This window comes from Dermacentor andersoni, chromosome 7 (genome assembly GCF_023375885.2).
Source record: "Dermacentor andersoni chromosome 7, qqDerAnde1_hic_scaffold, whole genome shotgun sequence".
Lineage (NCBI taxonomy): Eukaryota > Metazoa > Arthropoda > Arachnida > Ixodida > Ixodidae > Dermacentor > Dermacentor andersoni.
This window is the reverse complement of record NC_092820.1, coordinates 67,988,846-68,009,640: the sequence shown is the minus strand read 5'-3', so window position 1 is coordinate 68,009,640 and position 20,795 is coordinate 67,988,846. Positions and strand designations below refer to the sequence as shown.

At 42.4% G+C, this 20,795-nt stretch overlaps 2 long non-coding RNA genes across 3 annotated transcripts in view; one reads left to right on the top strand and one right to left on the bottom strand.

Moving 5' to 3' along the window:
• Positions 1-19,961, top strand: part of LOC129385756 (uncharacterized) — a 114,938-nt gene extending 94,977 nt beyond the window's left edge. The window contains exons 2-3 of one of the 2 annotated variants that reach the window (XR_011895697.1): positions 10,019-10,505; positions 19,233-19,961. This is a non-coding gene — a long non-coding RNA (uncharacterized lncRNA). Of the gene's footprint in view, positions 1-2,893; positions 10,506-19,232 lie in introns of those variants that run through there. The other variant, XR_008613301.1, reaches the window with a different exon arrangement.
• On the bottom strand, positions 12,411-18,950 carry LOC126534360 (uncharacterized). Its single transcript, XR_008613299.2, has 3 exons — positions 17,247-18,950; positions 16,101-16,323; positions 12,411-13,626 (listed from the first exon to the last, which is right to left on the bottom strand). It is a non-coding gene; the product is annotated as an uncharacterized lncRNA (long non-coding RNA).
• Positions 19,962-20,795: the final 834 nt, after the last annotated feature.

The window sequence follows — 20,795 nt, the reverse complement described above, 5'->3', positions numbered from 1 at the left end:
TGTATTATTTTTAGTGTCTTGCTCCTTGAGCCTGCTCTTTGGCTTGAGATCCTTTTGACGAGGTGCGTTAGTTGCGAAAGGGTGCGTTCTAGTCTCGGTAGGCTGGCAGCTCCCGATCCGTCTTTGTGGATGTGGAGTCCAAGTATTCGCATGAAAAAAATAGCCCTGAACAGATCACAAACATATTAATGTGACACATACTACACACTCATTGGCTACAGAAAATGTCCACACAGGATGCCTTAGCTCAACTACAGGCCAACATGACCTCAGACCGGCACAGCTCAAAGTTTTCCTAGCCATTAACCCCTAAAAAGCTTTTGACCATGCCACTCGCCGCACCATACTACATCAGCTTATCAGCCATTACATGTCAAGAACTCGTCTATGTGAAAAAACATGTACACAATAAATTTTGGAATATACCACTTCATGCCAATATTCACACAATAGTCCTGTCAGTAACACCACTTTTCAGTCTAGCAATGTACCAGGTGCACAGAGCATCCCTGACATCACAATATGGCCAAACACCGGCTCCCCTGGATACATACAAAACCCACTACACCAACATAACTCAGAGTTCCCCAGCCAAATGTGCACTACTAGTAGTACACCTGCCAACCTGGATGCGACCACTTATTAGTCGCCTGCGACAACCAACCTGTCTCAGCAACTCAAACTTCATGCAGATTCTCGGCATACACGCCATAGGAACATCCATAGGAACCTGCTAAATCAGGCACAGAAAATATTGCAGACGATGAATTGGCCCTAAATAGGGAATGCGTAATACACCCCAATTCTGTTACCACCTTCTTTACACAAACCTTTAAAAAACAGGTCGTTCATTGCCTTGACAGTTTCACGAGAAAAAAAAAACGAAACTAGCTGATCATTGGGCTTTGGCCTTGTTGGTAAACATACTTATGATTGTTTAAGCACTGTGATTGATGGAGGCAACGAAGTGGACATGCCCAAGCCCCAACTTCAATGCTGGTTTTAGACAGCTGTACATATATATATGCATATATATCACTAACTTGTAAGTTAAGATGCCATGTGTGCTCTATGTGGCATTAAAAGTGGTTGTCCTTTTGAGAGAGCTAGTTAAGTAACGCTCACACGCTAGGTTTTCAAATTGCCATTTTTGGTTATTTAAGAATCAGCCTAGTGTGTTCATCTCAGAGAGGACAGTGTCTAAATAAAATCAAGAGAACATAACACCAATCTGAAGAAAGGATGTGGCTGGCTCTGCACTGTAGCGTGTGATTGTGAGCTGTTATTTCAGAAATGCTTTGTTGTGTCGACTCACTAAGCTCATTGCTGAAGCAGTGACAAAAGCAAGTGTATGAGCACTTTTACACTTTGTCAAAAAATCTTTTTTTGTGGGATATATGTACATGCACATAAATGTGAGCGCCTGTCTCTAATGAAGCATTTGATGAGGTTTGTGCATGTCTACTTGCCGAGCTACACCTTTAGCAGAGAGCAGAGTGATAACACCAAGCGAGGCAGTTTAAAAATGATGTAAAGTAGAAATATGCCATCTTTCGAATATATTCAGTGAGGAAGCCGTCATCACAGTTGACAAGAACTAACACACTCTGGTTGCTCGAGTCAACAAAAAAAGCATGGTTGAGCATTAATATGTACAACATGAGCTGCACCTGTATGAAATACGCATGAGTGCTCTTTTAGAGTAAGGTGCCCGTTAACATGGTGGATGTAAGGGACAAAGCTAATCTGATTCACGGAATCAATAAGTGGGCTGACCCCTAGTGAAAATTGACACTTAATCTCGACTACATGAATTGAGTCACTGAAATCTATGATGCCATCTGGGCTGCACCACAACCACGGTTGCTTCTCTGATATGACAAGTCCAATCTGCAACAAAACATATGATGTGGTTTCCACGCATTGACGGAAAATATACAGATTTAATACCTTCTGTATGTGAAGCCCCATACAAACCTTGAGTTCCTCTCTTGCTGTTTCTTTGGTGTTCTTTCCTGCATGCAGAAAATGTTCATAATTGCCTGCAGTACGATAAAAAGGCTGCTAATAAAATGCTTGCATTTAGCAGACACTGGTGCAGAGTAGCCTTTGCTTTCTTTTGCATGTGTGCATGTTCTGACCATACTGAGAGATTTAAAGAAGGAATGGCAAGGAGGCTAATCATGGTGCCCATACAGCTTATTTTAATTACCATATGAAGTTGCAGCTGTAGAAAAGAACTTCGGTGCAGCTAGTGCTTCGCAAGACGATCAAAATCACTGCCCCTTGTGTTCACCTTGTGGGCACTGGAATTTGTCAGGCGGATGCGGCGCTCTTTGTTCCATCTGGAAAAAAAACATGTCTCAGTTAAAACAAGTCACATGTACTTAAAATTAGAAGTGTATGTGAACAAAAAATTATCAAACCTCCCCACGGCAGCCTGGCCCTTGGTGATTTCGGCAATCTCTAATATTTGGTCAATGTTTTCTTTTTACGATTACTTTGTAGAAATTTTTTCAAGGATAGACATCTTTGAGACCATGTCTTCCTTTTTCAGAATAAAAAGAGGTCGAAGCGACCCTTAGCACACCGTGTATGTTGCCCTCCTTATCTAGTACGTTTCGTAACAACTCGGTCGTAGCTGTTGTCTGGTAGCTGTGCCGTCGCCAACGCCTGCATCATGTCCCCGCACTCCTTAATGGCACAATTTATACCTGGAAACTTCGAGAAAAGAGCTACGGGGCTCACCATCTGCAGAATCGGTTTTCGCGAAGGTAGATCTGCAAAATTGATTGCATCATTCATCGGCAAAGTCGCATCACACACACACAGAAAGTAAACAACGAGCTTCTCGTACGGGAAAAGAGTTCCTTGACTGATTTTTTGACATCGACATTGGCACGCAATGACAACTTCTTCCATGCGCACGGAACATTCATGCACGATGTGTGTTCGTATTCATTTACGAATATCGCCACGGCTGCGGCGTGCTTGCACCAGCCTCCGCAGCCAGCTTTGCATGTACAGCTTGCGTGCAAGATATTTCTGTAATTTCTGACAACTAAAAATAAAAAATGCAGCGGTTAGCAAAATTGAGGCACTTCTTCTTTTGAAGGAAGGATTGGCTCATCTCCAGTCGCACATCGTAGTACACGCTTTTCATCTGGGCGACACATTTGCCGACGAGGTCCGACGGGCCGCTTGCATTCACCGATTCTTGTTGTACTGCGTAAACGTGATCTGCCGTGGTTGCTCAGTGGCTATGGTGTTGGGCTGCTGAGCACGAGGTCGCGGGATCAAATCCCGGCCACGGCGGCCGCATTTCGGTGGGGGCGAAATGTGAAAACACCTGTGCACCTAGATTTAGGTGCGCATTAAAGAACCCCAGGTGGTCAAAATTATCAGAAGCTGTTGATAAGCAGCTATTTCCGGTTCGGTCCCATTCTTGAGAAAGACATTCGACAAGTGGGCTAGTCCTGCTTCCATGTTGAGGATATCACACATGGAGAGTATATCGAACTCCATAAGCAGCTGGAATTAAAGGATACATCAGTCCCTGTACATCTAATAGAACATATCTGAGCATACCGATGACTCCGTTGACAAGAAAGGAAAAAGCAGTTATGCTTCTGCAACATCCACAATCCGCAGCTCTTCCTGCCATTCTTTGGCTGCTGCCAAAAGCCGCGGCCGAAGCTTTGTGTCGGCAGATCTTGCATTGGCTTTTAGCCAGTCTGTATGCCTCTCCACTAACTCTGCAGTGTCCCCGTGGCCAACAAGGTGGCTGCAGTCGCGCAACATGCCAAAGAATAGATCGATACGTAAGCATGTGCCATGCTGAAGTTCTCAATTTAAGAAAGTTGCACTACTGAAGACATGGCAACTATGTCCTTGGCTTGATGCTTCTTTTCTTGAATAAGTTAAGCTTCCAGCTTCCTCTATAACCTACTTACCTTACACCTACTTAAATAAACACTTACATACTTACCTACTTGCTGCTTATAACCTACTTACTATACTTGTGCCAGCCTATTAAGGTGAAAATTTAGGTATAATAAATCTGCCCTTTAGTATATTGCACAAGATTGTAAGAGCCTGCAAAATTGCAGATAGGCAAGTATGCTCAATGAAAAAAAAAGGGAAGAAAAACACAACCTTTGGGGCCAAGTTACAGCAGTAAGTTGATTTGAATAACACCCGCATCCTGTACTGTGAATTACTTATGCATGCTATAGAAGGATCCTACTATTATTTGAATTAGTGCACATTATTATGACAGTTCAAAGTGCAGATTAGAAAGGTAAACTATTGTTTTTTCGTACATAAAATTATAGTTCTTTGGATTAGTCATTGTGACAGTTCCAATATGAACTCACAGACAAGTGAGAGATTCTGTTGCTTGCGCCTTCCTCGGAGACCGACGTCCTGGTCGCATAGTTCTGCAGGAACTTCCTTTTTGCTACATTCGCTCTGCACAGCACTGCCTTTTTTCTCATGTTTTTAAACTTTTTCGGATGCCCAATACCCAAGAATCCCAGTAGAGAAAAACAAAAACAAAAGTGAGCAATAAATGAAGGACCAGGCGCAGCATAATTATTTTGATAGTCACTTAAGAAGCATGTGACGATCAGTTTTGATGTAATTCTTCCAAAACCTAGCTAAATGCAGAATAGCATGGAGCGCTCTTGACAGGCAAAGGTAGATTCAGAGTTTCTTAATTTTATAACCAATTACAACACGTCGACGATCTCATTAAGCCGGTTTGTTAACTGCCTGCTTTGAAAATGTTTTACTTCAAAAGGCTTCGAAAGCTGTCTCTCTACAGAAACCTTGCTGGGGCAAGGGGCCACAACCAGTCTTCAAATTATCAAAACTTTTCATACAACTTTATTGGAAGCAAATTTTTCTGGATAAAGAAAATGCCTGTGTATGTGTCGCATGACTGTAATCATAGAAATCTTGCTCACCATGTCACTGCTTCCACGAATTTTTTCTGTCAAATGTGGGTATTTGTTCACAAGCTGCTGTGCTGTGACTCTGCACAATTGCCTTGATGGGTACCTGTGGTAACAAAAGAACAAGTTTGTATGCCCCTATCAACTGCAGTACACCAGTACAGCTGAAACATTTTCTTTGCAGTTTCTAAGAGCAGGAATTTTCAGGCATTCAATAACAAGAACATTGTGCTGGTTTCTCTGGAGTGTACACATCAACTTATAGAATAAAAGACTAGCTTGCGTTATACATTGACAAATACACTGCATATTGAAAGTAAATGTCATGTAAGCACTCTCGTTAAATAACTCGGCCTGAGGAAAAGAGAGGATTGATGATTTACGCATTTAGCAAGTATATGTGCTTTTGATCAATTAGTAAAAGTGACTATTCCATGAAACGTGTCTGCCGTATCCAGAACCTCACACTAAACAAATTACAAGTGTATATGATACATTTGGAAATGTAGTATGCACCTGTCATTTGTTTATCCATATTTAATTTTATGCTAAAAGTGGACTTCAAGGAAAGCAAATATTGTTATTTCGCATTATGTTTTCTAGGCAGTTTTTATTACGACATCAAACAATGCCCATGTCATACAAGGTGAAGGTAACAAGGTCGCAAAAAAAAATCAATTGTAACATGAAACCAATGCATACAATGCAGTCTTATAGCATTCTTGAAAGAGCTTGTTGACAACAAAGCGCCGAAGTAAACTACTGATGGGGGTTCCACTTTGTAGTACCCTTTCGTAGGGATGAAAATTTGGAAGTTTAAATTCCAGATAGTCTTGCTTGTTGTGCAAAGTATGGTAACCACCTCATGCTCGCCAGGAGAGATGAAAAAAGTGATAGTTCAATCACTTTTTCATCACATTATGACAGGTCTGCAAGGGAACAACAAAACGTCTGAAATTCAATGAGTTCTTTATTATTTAGCGACCACCGGTAGAGAAAGTTCAGCACATCCTAATACAACAGAAAGAGCGGATAGTAAAATGAACTATCCTACGAATGAAAGCGTGTCTTTTTCTTGCTATTAATAATGGGAGCATACACAGGCTAGATTGATCAACATGATGACATTAAAATATTTGGATTCAAAGATGAATAGCTTGATAATATTCCAGATCACTTTTCACTAGCACTGCACTTCTATTATGCATGGTTTGCATTGTTCTTATTGCTTATTTTGTCAGTCATATTGAATGGTGTACCACCTCTGGAAGGTCTGCGCACATTAAAAAAATACTATGTCATACCAAGAATAATTTGACTGCATAAAATTCTACGGAAAAAAATTTCTCCACAGTATTCAGAGCAGATTTGGGCTGCAATGAACCATATTAGCTGGTTTATGCCAATATATACGAGTGCTTGGATCTTACGCTAAAGGGCTTGAGCTGTAAATCTGCCAAGCATTTGATAACTACTGTCGCGCCAATTTTGCAGTACAATGGTTTACTGGAATACACTTAAAAAGCAGGATAGATTCTATGAATACACTAACATTGTTTACGGAGAAGCCGCTATATTATGGCTCCTTTTTTCGCTTTTGAAGCAATCATTAAAAGCTGGGTGGTGCGTGAGGGGAGAATGTGTAGGATACTGGATACATGAGGTGCCTAATTTGACAATGACAAAATAAAGCACATAAGAAGTTTTAATAAAAAACGGGAAGGTTGATGAACAGAATATGATGTTTTTGATGCAGCACAGGAAGCAATAATGTGAGAAGAGTCGACCACTTACCACGTACTAGAGCCACTTGGCAAGCCTAAAGAGAAGGTGTTGAGATAGTATTGCAGTGTTTTTAATGCAGGATACAAGCTAAGTGTTTAACTATGAAATGTGTCCAACACTGGCACAGACAATAGAATCATACGGATTATTATGTGGAGCTGTAATGCATGTATGTTTCTTAAATTTCACTGTGCCAAGACAACCTCACGATATAAAGCAGGCCATGATTGCACAAGTCATGAATTGGTGGGAAGTGCTCACATCAGTAGGAATAACCACTTTCCTGGTGACTTTCAATTTGGCCTTGTCGGGCACTTGTTTCTTCAAGGTCTACAAAGTCATCGAAGTCAGCAGCATGTGTCTGGATCTGGAAAAGACAAACGTTTAATGCTTTTAAAGAAAGTCTCCAAGAACAACATGATCATTACACGTGCATTGCTGCCATTGTATAACCGCTTTTTTTTTTTTTTTGGAAAAGCGGGTGGGAGATGAGCACTTGACCGAGGACGGGGGAGAGGCAAGTCGCATACTAAATAAAAAAAATTTAAATAAAGACAGTTTTGCGAGCGCATGCCCAAGTCCCATTTCCCCCCCTCTTCTGGCTAAGCCACATGGTCCCTACTTAGTCGGAACAGGGCACAACGCTTGCCTACTATATTTTAGGGAAACTGCAAATATAATACTCTGCGCCTGTAAGAATAGCTCTATAGAACAGACACGAACAGGCCGGGAAAAAGAAACACTGGCGTCGCACCCATCACAAGCTTTGTAAGTGCAAAAAAATATCAATACGATTCCGTACTTCGGAAAAAAATGCAACCCTCTTCATTTCAAACTAAGTATATCACATCACGCACGGTTCTTTGTTTATCCAGAAATGTTGCTTACCCTGTTCTCTTAAGCAAAATAGTTAGCGAGCCAGAAAATCGGGAATAAACTATCTGGTATCAGGAGAAAGCTGAGCCAGTATCTTTGGTAATGATAAGAACCTAAACCTCGTAAGAAGTCGGATATAAATGCGAAACTCACCAGCGTGTTGCCTACCGCGGTGAAATTTTTCAATGCTGCCACAAGCTCACTGTAAGCACTGGTTGGGAGAATGAGCTTTTTTCTTTCACCCGCCTCCAGGATTTCCAAGCAGACGACACCGTCCCCCATTTTGCTGGGGCTTGGGCCAGCAGCGGACGCGCAAACACGTGTGCGAGCGCAGCCGCTGAAAAATTTCGGTTTCGCATGGTCTGGAGCACATCTTAACAAGCATTAAGTCGAAGCTGTGCTGAAATCAAGCCTTTTATAAATTCTGCAGTCATCTCTTGTAGCGACATCTAAATAAATTTAAAAACGCGTTTCTGAGACACAGTTGTCCATTTATTTGTCTTTTCAAGTGCCAGCATTTAAAAACATACAACATGTATACAAAACAGATAAATTTTAGCACCATACTGGTGTTTTCTTGTATATTTGTGTTCTGCGGTTACTAAAGGTGCAGCATTTTGTTTACCCGAAGGGGACAAAGGCCAATAAAATGTATAAATTTGCCTTCTGAACTGCGTTCTTTATGTTATGTTCGCTTTGTTTCGCACCCAGAGCTTGGAAATTAAGGTTTGTTTCTTCACTAAAGGATCTAAGCTCAATGTTACGGTCCATGAGACCTTGCAGAGTGAGTTTTCACACAGAAAATACGATTGACCCATGTCATATGATCACTTAAGCAGGCTTTAGCCGCGTCAAATTATCGAGTTCACGTATCGTTTTGCAGAAAGAAAAGTACGCTACGCACATCCCGTTTCCAGCGGTCTTAACTGTCTGGTTTTCGACCTGCTGCTATAATCTCTCTCTGTCTATATTTAAGTATGGGGCACAGTATTGCATTATTGACGTAGGCTTACCGTCTTATCAGAAAGGAAAATACGCTATATCTATACGCGTAATTGTCGATTCCGTTTCCCGTACGCTGTCTGAACTTTCTGCTTTCGATGAACAGATAGTCGAGAGAGCGATGTGAGCGGGACGGAAAATAAAGTTCCGCGCAGGCTCAAGCAAATTATCGTACTATGCATTGTTGGTATATGTATCTGTTAATCAGAAACACTGAAAAAATGTTTTTTTCCTATCATGACACTGAAGCACACAGAGTAGAATGTTTGTTGTGCCTACCTGCGTGGGCTTCACTTGATATTTTTAACAGATGAATCATCTTTGAGTGCATGTGCATTTTGGTAAGCTCCCATACATGACGTTATAGTGAGAAACTATGGTCCCATGTCAGATCATATATTGTTAATCTGTGGAATTTGCACAGTAGGAATTCACAAGACAAATTTTTGCTGAGTGCCTTCTTTACACTTCATTACATTTTTTGCATGCGAAATATAACACTACAACTTCCACTGAAGATACTGCGCTTGTTGCAAACGTCTTTATGCTGATAGTTGGCACATGTAAATCATGTAAACGTTTCGGAAGAACTTCGGCACAGCAGCATCTACTGTTATTTTGTGTGTATATGTCTGAGCAGCTACACATCCCTGCAGAGGTATATTGTGCTGCCGCAAAACAGATAGCCGCCTAGTTGTGGCACTTCTGGATGGTTACAGTACACCCTGTCGTCCCTCACCCTGCTTTAACATGTATATTTCACCAATGGGTAATGGACAATGTTTGATTCCGTTGGATGTTCAATGTCAGATGCACTTTCAATGGCTGATTGTTGAAAGAACAATGAACTGATGCCTGAAAACATGCGCACGAACTTTCCTCCCATTTTAATTGCTAATGCCTTACAATATGTCTTAAGTTTCTTAACCTTATATGCCTAAATTTGGAGCAGGAGTGGAGAGGAGTGCAGTATTTTGATTTTACCTGGCATGGAAAGATATCTTAAAATGCTGCTGCATCTATGTCGATGTGTTTATGCATGCGCAGCCATATTAACTAAACTTTGTCTGCAAAGGCATAAAAGTGGGGTTAGGGAAAGGGCTGCACTATTGCATGGCCTGCTCTCCCACACATTTCACGAGCACTTTCACTGCATTATATCTGACCAGGCAGTCCAGCAGCAGGAAAGTAACGTCTTTTCCAACCCTTTGCCATTTCATCGATGCAGAGCATACGAAAGATCTTGGTTGCCTCCATAATGAATGGCAACATTTGGTACTGTAACGTTTCGTTCATTGTAGACATAATTTGGCTTTGATGCTGCATAATTCCTGTACAGACGCTGTGATATGTAAGATGCGTGGGGCACAAAAAGAAAAGAAGACGATGTGCGCCGACAGGTCCGAACGGCACGAGCCTTCGAGGTGCGTGATCCGAGTTGTGATCAGAGGAGAAGCGGCGCCAAGCTGGGATTATCGACGTGGCTCTGGGCCAAGAAGGTTAGAGCGTCAGCTTCGTACTGGCGACGGGAGCCATGGAGGTTCGGGCAGGCCCGTGACGCTGGCGACCCAGGTGTGGCCGTCGACCTCAGCGACGTTCGAGCGAGGCTCCCTGGACCTGCTGCAGCCTCCCACGGCAGTGCCGGGCATTTCAGGAATTGGATCCCCCTTCGGCAGACCAGAACGGACGGTAGTCCCTGCGGCGTCCTGCAGACACTCGGAGAAGAAGCGGTGGAGCCTGGTGTTAGGCCTAGCCAGGCAGGCCGGAACGCAACGTCACCGACATCCGAGATGGAGGAGCTGGCCGACTGATACTAAGGAAGCAAAACTTGCGGAGTCGGCGGGAGCACTGATGGTGACCAAGAGCTGACGCACATCGGACTTGGAGGTACGTGCCACGACTGAACTTTGTAAGAGCGTTGCTTTTGTTAGCGCGCGGCCATAGGCCAGGGTTGCCAGACTTCTGCGTGGAACGCGCTAGGAACAGACACAGCCGGCAATTAGGACATATTTAGTCACCGTTACGTAGGTGACAAAGGTGCCGATGTCTCTTTTTGGTGTTTCATGTCTTGAGAATGTTATTTGGAATTGACTGAGTTTTGAGTGTGTTTTATCTTGGGTTTGCTCTTAGTAAAATCTGTTTGCTGGGCTCGCCTGCGTTTCCCGACTCCATCTCTCCCAGCACCCGCATGGCCCCGAGATCAGTGTGGCACAAATTGGCGAGCCTGCCAGGGTAGAATCCGTACCAGGATACGTCCCAGGATAGGATCCGTCCCGGGATATTTCCAGGATTCTATTTCGGCCCTGTGACTGATCTTGCTAGTTTAGAGATGGAGTGGGAACGTTTGGCGGCGATAGCCAAAGATTTCAACCTGTCGAAGGAAGAGACGACGGACGGAAAAAACTTTAATGGGAAAAAGGACCTGCGAGGTTGCCAGCTCGGGCTCAGGCCACCCGGACATTATGTGCGGCGAGGCATAGCCTTTCCACCGCTGCCCAGGCCCGCTGGATAGCCCATAATTGGTAGTGTAGTTCCGAGCTAGTCAGAGCGCTTAGCCATCGCTCCTCGAGAAGGTCCGGTTCTATCTTGTCCTCTACCCAGTCAAAAATTCCATCAAGCTACTGGCTTACATGTCTGATGGCTATACGTAATTTTGGACCTTGAAGGTCTACTAGTCTGATGGTCTACCAGTCTGATGGTCTCATGGTCTACCGGTCTGACGGTCTACCAGTCTATTGGTCTAACAGTCTATCGGTCCCTACTAGTTTGTCGGTTAATGGCAGAAATGCATGATTGCATCAATTTTAAGATGTATTGGCATAGCTGCTACCTAGGCTGAAGGACTAACATTCTTGTTGTGTGTCTCAACCAGCTTGTATGCCAGTCAGTAGGCAGGCATGTGCGCATTCTACACTCCATTTTTAACAGGACAAACAAAATTGAGGAAACTGAAGCTTTATTTGCACTCGACGTGAGCAGTTCGGTTTTCTTGTTACATTGAGGAAATTAGTGGTGCAAAAGGGCAACTGTCTTGAAGAAAATTCTGGAACAGATGCCTCCCCTTTTGAAGCAGATAGGAAGAGAAAAAACATGAAATTCAGAATATACTGTCTGAATGAAAAATATACACCATTCATATTTTACAGAAAGGGTACTTTTACAGAAATGTAGGGAAAAAACATATTATATGTGGGCAAGAATACACGCTTACAGTATTAGAGATAACTAAAATGACAAAATTGTACTTAATGCTTTATCATAATTGAGTCGCAGTCATTCAATAACAAAGTGACCTGAAAAACTGCCGCATTAACTGCTGTTAAAGATGCTTCCTGTACTAACCAAAGACAGCATGAATGGAATGAAGCTTTCATTCTTCTGCTTTCTTTGGCACAGGCTTGGTGAAATGTCCCGCTAAAATGCCATATTGTAGCAGCGTGGCAGCACATAGGACTGCTCTTGCTGCAAATATCTTACCACTATGATTATTATATAAGTACTTTGTTGTCATAGCAAGAATGCCTGAGGATGCAGAAAACAAAAAAATGACAGCTGACCAGAACATATTATTACTGGATGAATGAACAAAGGCATGCACTTTAGAGGTAACACAGAAGCCAGACTAGATTTCAAAAGCTATATAGCATAACCACTGGCACATAACAAATAGGGCTGTACTATATATACAGTAGCCGACTTTAACAAAGGTGAGGCAGACAAAAGAGAGAACCACAAAAACATACATATAGTCAGGCAGCCTGGAAAAAAACTTAACAGGCCGGTTCATTAATTGCCACCTGCTTGCTCAAAAATAGCCAGCCTTTCCAAGGCACTTTATTTCTGTTTAGGAACTTCTATATCACAGCAAGGTTTGGGTACGGGCTAGTTGGTATTCGATGGTATCAATCGTCACTTACAGCGCATACATAGACGAGGTCCCTCGTCTATGTATGCGTAAGTGACGATTCTATATCACAATCAGTTGTGATTAGTTAGAAGAGATGCAACAGTATCCTTTGGTAATAAATAAATAAATAAATATGAATAAATCCTTCCCACAGTTGCATTGACCACACCTCTTGTTGGTGCAGCTTTAGCACAGTCCGTTTTATTTGTAGAACGGATGTAACAGTTGCAACAAAACAGCACAGACAGTAGAGTAAAAGGGCTAGAACAAAACAAGGACATAATGGGTAACACACACTTGTGCTTGAGTGTGTCCCATCCTATGTCATCTTGTTGGTGCTTTATTGCTCTTTCTGGGTGACATGCAACAGGAGGTTCAAAGGCAACAAAATTGCACATCACCGCCTTCATGTTCACCAATGTAGCGTCTGTCACACTCCAGAGACAACAGCTCAAGTACTTTACGTGTGCCCTCACTAAGCATGCGAACGAAGAACACTTAAGTCTAGTGTTGACTGCTTGGACTATCGCCCCTTTTAGGAAGAAAAAATTCTGGGCACGTGGTAAGAGTTGACTGTGCCCAACGTGCCATAATGTCTCTTGAACTTTCTACATGAGACTGGTTTAGACGATCGCCTCTAGAACCTGTGAGACCTGCAGACCGTGCGAAATGGGTTTAGATGATAACTTATTGTGTGGACAAGATTACTCTTGCGTGTATTGCGTCTACAGTGCGCCTCCGCATATTGGATGTGTATCTAATCAGATGCCACCTACCCTTCCCTGTATGTACCATTTCCCCTTTCCCCAGGGAAGAGTAGCAGGCTAGAGACACGCTCTCCAGGCCGACCTCTCCTCCTTTCTCTTCATTAAAATCTACTCTTCCTCCATGGCATGAGAGTATGCATTGATGTGACATCTGGGAACCTGAACGCTCCGACTGATACATTTATTGAAGACCTTGATGTCCGTGGCTGATATGACAGACAATTCAGCGCCGCTGCACATCGCCAAGCTTTTGAGACAAATGTTTGCGGACCATTTTCATCCGCTTGTCCGCCACCTCCTTTGTTACGTCGCCCATGTAGAAATCCAAGCATTGCTGCATGGAAAGTGAAACTATTAACCTCATAAAGAAAACACAGAACTAAGCACAGTTCTTTATTACTCCATGGGTACATTCAGAAGTCATTGAAGCGCAGTATGTAGGCAAAGACAAATTTAGTTTGCAAAGGAAGCCACTACTGCTTGTGAACGCATGAATTAATTTCCTTAAAAATATAAGTGCGCTATTATTATTCTGCACAGTCATGTGTAACAGTGGTGTGCTTGATTACTTCATATTTAATATGAAGCTATGAAGCATCCATGTATAAAAGCTATTACACCTACTGCTAGTGAGATACTATCGACATGAAATGAAATGCGAACGGAGCTTCTAACTGAAAGTAAAGTCTGCGCCCGTACAGTCGACACCATTGACGTGCACATACTTCCGGATTGACCGTCCTACGCAATGATGTTCCTTCTATACTGCAATATTTTAGTTTCTGTTCTGGTTCTCTTTTATTTGAAAGCGAAATGTTATGGTGGAGTAATGATGACAGTGCAAACTGTACCACTGCGTTTCATTTGACACCAATAGCATATACGGTTTCACCGCACTGGGCAATAATACTCACCCTGTACTTTGCTTTTTTAGCTTTTGTTTTCTTCTGTCACATTCAAATAAAAGAGCCAGAACAGAAACGAAAAGGGGGAGCATCATCATGCAGTGTATTCAACCCGGATGAGCACGCCTGCCGATAGTGATGACCGGACGGTGCACACTAAACCTTCACTTATGCTCTCCACTGCTCATGTTTTATTTGACGCCGATAGTACCACGTTTTGCTCCATATGACTTGCAATGCATGAGCACTGTTAACACCTGACCATAATGAGCATCTTATTATACCTACAGTGATGAGAAATAAAGATATGGCTAACTATCCGAGTGCAGCAAGTTGCTGCACTAACTTCAGTAATGCACAGGTGATGGCAGCTTGCGTTCTTGTGCAAAATTGTAGTCAGAAATCTAGCGTAGTAAAACGTCGTTAAACTGTACCCGCTTAAACAGTAGTTTCGTTTTAAAAGTAGTACAGTCAAATCGCCGACTCAGTGCCCATTGAAAATAATGTTTTGTATCCGCATAAACAGTACCAGCTTATTGCGTGCATATCGGTTAACACGTGGCATTTACACTTTTCATCGCACTATCACAGCAGTGCGTCGACTCCATCGAGCAGCCCGGCAGAACAACAAGCCTCAGAAAACAGAACGGCCTCCAAGCATCCTGTGCGTTTGCACGTGAAGCCACATCATCATTATTTCGGCGCCATGCTAGAGAGCGTTGTGGCATCGTGCAAAGAAGGACTTGCGTGATGCCGAAGTTCGGATAAAAAAGGCGCCGATTGCTCAGCATAGAAGAAAAAATAGGTATCGTTCATGCTATCGAACGTGATACTAAAAAGTCGGCGCTGGCACACAGCAACGATCTTCTGTTGGCTATGGTGTGTGGCATTTAGAATGCGAAGTTGCTCGGCAGCGCTGCTGCGACTGCGAAGAGATGTCGACTACATGGTTCGATTTTTCGCCATCGTTGTCTCTGTTGTTGCCAAAGTGTCAACCAGCGACAGTGACGAGGACGACATGGAAAGCGACAGCACGGACGATTCAGGCCCGACAGTGGCAGAAGCTGCGCATTACGTCAGCCTCACGAATGCAATCGCCGCGATGAGAACAGCACCCTGCAATGAAAAAGGCACCCCGCGACTTCTGCAGCGTTACTGCCTGCACGCACGGAGAACATGCAATGTCAATGAGAAGTTTGCCATGTGAGTGCTTGGCGTGAAGAAGGGACTGGCTGAAAATCTGGCTCGCAGCTTCAGTAACACCAGTGAACACTTTTGATCACGATCAAGCCCTATGCGGATCGGAATTCTCGACTGCGATTGGCTGGCTCACGCATCTTGCGCAAATGAGCTAAGACTGAGCCGACGACAGGCTGCTGTTGTCGCTGTTAGGCCGCCACGGCATCAAACGAGAATAACACTTGTTGCGCGAAGTGAATAAATACTGCTTGTTTTTCCCCCCTTTCATCGCACTCTCTGAGTTCAGTTTTTGACTGGTAAGTGGGCGATCTCATGCTATTTCGGTTAAGCAGTACTGCTGTTTAGTAAGTACTTTTCCCGAGCTCCGGCCAACTACGGTTTAACGAGGTTTCACTGTAATAGCAAAATATGGCAAACAGTTGCCAGGCAAGTACTATCTGCTGAAAGACCATGGTAACAACTCAATTAGACAAGCCTTGAACTTTCTTTTTGTTGCAAAAATACTGAATTCGCCATCACATGCACAAATAGCAGAGCTAAAATATTTTGTTTGCATCATTCAATGGTAGAACATAACACAAGGCAATTAATCAAAATTGATGTGCCAGTTTTATGTAAAATAAACCACATTATCATAAAAACATAAAACATGCACAAGATCAATATGTAAACTTTCTAAAGGCCACAGGAAAATGATATATACCCTTTAGAGATGAGATTTTTTCTGGCGTGAGCGGCGGCTTTGCCTCGGTGTAACCGAGCGAACGTGCTTTGTTTGAAAGTGTCCCTGTGACACTCCTCGTCTTTAACAGGTCTGCAGTCCACAACACGGTAGCAGCGCTTCTGCAGAACATCGAATCCGTGGAGGCACTAAACAAACAGTCCCAGGCTTTCTGGTCCAACCAGAAGCCACTGCCTGCATAAACCTGCATTTCACAAATTAGAAGCACTGACAGTTCTATATCACTGTTTTATTTCTTTTTGCTTTATCAGAGGGCTAGCTGTCAACTCCATAACTACGGTGTCGTGCCACATTTCCCTGAATGCACAAAATATCACTTATGCAGACAAAATGGAGAGTGTGGTTTCTTGGACATAGTTTCGTTAAAAGTTATCTCACAAAAATTGGACTTAGTGGTCGCAAACTGCTGATGCATGTGATGGTCTGGCTGACCAGCAGACTGTTTACTGTGTGGCTTGCAACCACTGAGCCAGGCTATGTAGTAGTTGAAAATCACCCAACGACTGTCTTGCCGAAAAGCAGATACAGGTAGGACTTTCAAATGCAAAAAAGAGGTGAGGCGTGCAGACAGGACACAAGAGTAGAGAAGTGGACAACACGAACTGTAGTTGCTGTCGACAACAGCCATGAGTACAACTGAAAAGGTGCCCTGAAAATTGGCATTCAAGAATTACACCAGAGGCACAAGTACGCCTATCATAATGCAAGGGTGACAGGTAGCTAATAAGCAAAGTGAAAGAGTATATTTATAACTATTAGGTGCATCCACTACATTGGTTTACACACAAAGGTTACATGCGATGAGGATAACTGAGGGGCAGCAGTTGTTTTGCAGTCTCGCGAACTCTGGCGACATGCATTTTCTGTACTGAAACCAAATTGTAGAGTTCGCAAATACAAAAGTGCCTGCATTTGTTTATATAAATATGTAAAACAGCAACACAATGTGTGTTAGTACTGCTTGGATAAATGCATGCTTTCAATAATGAAAACTATGAATGAAAGCATTAAAATTAGCATCAAGTAGTTGGTAGCAACTGTAAATCCAATCGTACTAGCATAATTATTTCAGTGGTGTTCGCACACCTTATACATGCTTAAATTTACCTTGTAGTTGTAGTACAAGCTGCCAGAATTCCGAGGAGCAACTATGGCAACATGCTTTCCATCAACTGCTCCCAAGCAGTTTGGGAACTGCTACTGCGCAGCGAACCCATTGGCAATATGTGCCCACTCAGACGTGCTTGGTGCCTGGAAATGCCCCAAACAACAAGTACTGCTCCTCTGGTTTCTTAATAGAGATGGTCAAAAGGAATAGTGGAAATTCAGTTGTGATTATGCAATTGTGCAGTGTGTGTGATTTGTCTTTTTAGCTACTCCAAATTTGTAAAAAGTAGAGCAATATAATTCACAATAAAGTAATTGCTATCATTGGAGTGTCAAGACCGGCTGCTTCTAGATAACGAGTAATTTGTAGAGGTTGGCGAACATTTGAAGTTTCAGATATGATAGAAATTACACAGTAGCTACTGTATTCGTATTTGAAAATGAACTATTTGGTGTGTATTTTGAAGTATCAAAACTAAATAAATATTTCGCAAAAATGAACTGTTACAGTTTTGTTACTGTTCTCCGTCTGCTAAACAAAGTGTTGTGTCGCAAATTATCAAAATTGAAACAACAACAAAACTTTTCGAAGCAATGCAGAAACATATTGGTTAATGCAGGGTTTGTTTTTGGTTTTGCAGCTGAAGCCTACGTGACAACCTGCGATTTTTGCTTGTAGACTGTCATTTAGTCCTTTTTGGCAGCATAGTTATGCATCAGTTCTATCTTTTACACTACAATAAGTGATGTTATTGGAAAGGGCCCTATGACACATGTCTACAGCACACAAGTCCTCCAGCAGCTTCTTTTTTCCACAACCTGATATTTTTTAGGCAACCATTTATTCGGTGCATATGCAAATCCAGTCATACCGCAGCTATTCATTCTTAGAAATCTTGTTTCCCACCAGACCCTAAAATTTTCAGACTATTTGTGCAGTTTTCTTAATGACAATCGTTTTTGAAATTGATCCTAATTAACCCTGGTAGTCGTCTTCTTTTTTCACTAGCCACTAGGAGTATGGCCCCTAGTAATATCAAAACAAATATTGCTGTTGTATATATATGAATCTCCATTTGACTAATCAATATTCAATTCGCATCCAACAAAGTTGATATTCACCTACCTCTAAGAATTTGTGCATGTAATATGCATGATTAAGAGTTAAGATTATATTTTTTTATGTTGTCATCGGAACAAAGTATAAACTTATGATGAAATAAGTGCTAAGTTTACATGCACAGCAATGTCCCTCATAGCTGTGTGACATTACCTTCATGTAGTGGTCTTTCAGACTTGCCCAGATTGCTCGACAGGCCACATGAATGCAGAGTCTAGCCGTCTCGATCCCCACACGGTAAGCCAAGGCAACATTTTTTATGTCCTGCCCGGATGCCAAGTAGCTGGAATGCAAGTTGGAAAAAGATTGGTACCCATTTCTCAGTTGTTTGCACATTACGATGACATCACACTTCTTGGCAATAATTTTCATGGTTATAGGGGCACTCTTTGAGTGACATACGATCAAAATTTAATTTGTGCAGGTTAACTACCACCTGCATGTTTTACAAGTTGTGCAAGGTCAAAAGCACTGAGGTAGCTTTTGTGTGATGCCATTTGATGGCAAAGTTTTACAGTTCAGTTAGCTCATAGCTGCTACACTGGTGATGCACTAAGTGCACACTTTTATTTGCTGTGACATATATATATATATATATATATATATATATATATATATATATATATATATATATATTTTTTTTTTTCTTGTTAAGTGTTTCTTTTTCACACGCATTGTCAGTTGCTTCTTTCTTTATTTTGTCTTGCTTCAATGTTTTGTGACCCCTCCCTGCTATGGCTGCCAAAAAGCAGCTGGCACTATTATGTATATAAATAAAATAAATCATACATTAAATGACTAAGAAATGATGTTTACTCTTTAGGCCGCACATTATGTATTCCTTCAAACGCATATTATTTTTGCAGGGACAACTATCCTTTACAAACCTCAACGCTATAGCAAGTCGTTCTCGAGGCTCCAGGGGTTCTCGAATGTGGTGCTGCCGTGTGAGGTCCTCTGCTACAAAGGTCAAGAGCTGCGACGTCATGCGGTGAAACATATAGAAAAATCCATGGTCACCCTGACGCATCCGTTGCATCTGTAAAAAAAGGTGCATTATTACCTGACAGAAGGCCCGTGCCCTACCCGCATACACGTGCAAGTACCAGGAGCTGTACACTTTTAACTGACACACATGGATAGCGACTAGCCATGATTAACTTCACCCCCTGCATTCTTTATATGCTCGAATACAAACAGTATGTCGGCAAACAGGACAACCAGTGAATGTTAGATTAAACAAAAATTGTGCCGCCACTGCCAAGAAACTTCCGAAAGCAGTGGCATAGCACTTTAACCTGCCAGGTCATAATTTAATTACATTACACTTCATATTCTACAGTCACACTTCCGAGAGGCAGGAAATATAAGAAATCATATCTCATCCACAAGTTTAATACTTAACCAACACGTATAATGTTTCAACAGGTGCTCTTGAATCCATGTGCTATATTAATGGCACGAATATTACTAGCAGTCCTTAACTTTTTTGTAGGGGTGCGCAAATACCGAATAGTAGATTTAGAACTAAATATCCATTCAAATGAAGAAAAAAAACAGGGTGGATATTGAATAAAATATCAAACAGCAGAAAATTTATGGCAAAACTTAATCCTTACAAATTTTGTGCAATATAGGAGGGTGATATACAAGCTCTCTATATAGTATGGTCTACTCTTAATGAAAGGAGCTCCAAATTAGGATTCCAGCACTGGCTACACCTTAGTTCTAGCATATGGAGGTCTGGAAAATACTTTTATTAATAGACTGTTGAATAGAATCAAGTGGTTCTCCCCCTCTGAAGCTGAAGAATTAGTGAAGGTATATTGATAGACTGTCTGTTGAATAGAATCAAGTACTTCTCCCCTTCTGAAGCTGAAGAATTAGTGAAGGTATGTGCTACTGCATACGCCTACAAAGGTTAGAGAACTGTTGAAGCGGCGTAAAGTGTCGTCGCCGCGTATCTATACGATCTGCGCGCATCCGGCGGCTAATCAGCCCGACCTTCGCCCATGCTTTCGCGCTTTCCGAAATACGCCATGCTCTTGTCGTTCCCTCTGTTCGCGTACGTCGTTACCTTATCGCTTCCATCTGTATTGTCAACCTGGACGAACCTTGTACCGACGACGCGGTGCCATTCTCGAAATAGTGGCGTTCGCGCGCTGTGTGTGCGATCCCCGCATAACTACTTTAACCTTTTCACTTGTGTTTCCTATGCGCGCATTAAAAACGCTGGTCAGGAAACTAACTGCTGTCCTGAGGAAGACAAGGCCCCATGTCCTAACGTTGGCTTCTTGTTCTACCACTGTAGATGATCGAAGGGAAAGCGGCTACTCACAGCCGTGTAGTAAAGTCCTTCTTCTTTACGCGGTTGAAAGATAGGCCGGACCCACCAACGTCGCTGCAGACGTTTTCTGCGCTCCCGCCGC